This window comes from Octopus bimaculoides, unplaced genomic scaffold (assembly GCF_001194135.2).
Source record: "Octopus bimaculoides isolate UCB-OBI-ISO-001 unplaced genomic scaffold, ASM119413v2 Scaffold_51442, whole genome shotgun sequence".
In the NCBI taxonomy this organism is placed as follows: Eukaryota; Metazoa; Mollusca; class Cephalopoda; order Octopoda; family Octopodidae; genus Octopus; species Octopus bimaculoides.
In genome coordinates this window covers 276-890 of record NW_026326428.1, presented here as the reverse complement: position 1 = coordinate 890, position 615 = coordinate 276, and positions in this window count along the sequence as shown.

The window sequence follows — 615 nt, the reverse complement described above, 5'->3', positions numbered from 1 at the left end:
CACGCAGTTGTTATTTATTCATTGAATGATTTTATAGATTTAATCATCAGTAAATGAAATATTGCTATTTATTTTTCCATTACTTCAGAAATCTAAGGAAATTAATGGCTTCAAAGATTTTAGTATGCCTGTGCATTTCTTTAGCTGTCAGTAATCTTATCTTTCTTGTTGGGATGCAAGCGTACGCAACGACAAAACCAGCTTCTTGTAAGGTAAGAGTAAACACATTTTAGCCTGTATGAATTTTGTTTTACATGAAAAATTATGAACATCTGTCTATTACCTCAGATTTCATCCAGTAATAGACCAAATTCCAATTCATCCAACATCACTAAATATTACTTATGTTTGCGTTGTTCGTTCGTCCATTCCTTCATTTTACCAATGCTATATGTTCAGATGATGACATAATTTTTTTCTGATCAAAGATAGCAAATAATGCATAATCAAATTTTAATTCGTCAAACTGTATTTTGTATATCTTCTTCCACAGTTCCACTCCACGCACACACACTTTTATATAAAGCATCGAGCCCAATCCATTTGTCTATGTTAGCTTTCTGCTCAAATCTGAATTTTACTGTATCTGTTTCAGCCCTTTCTATCTAATAGAGT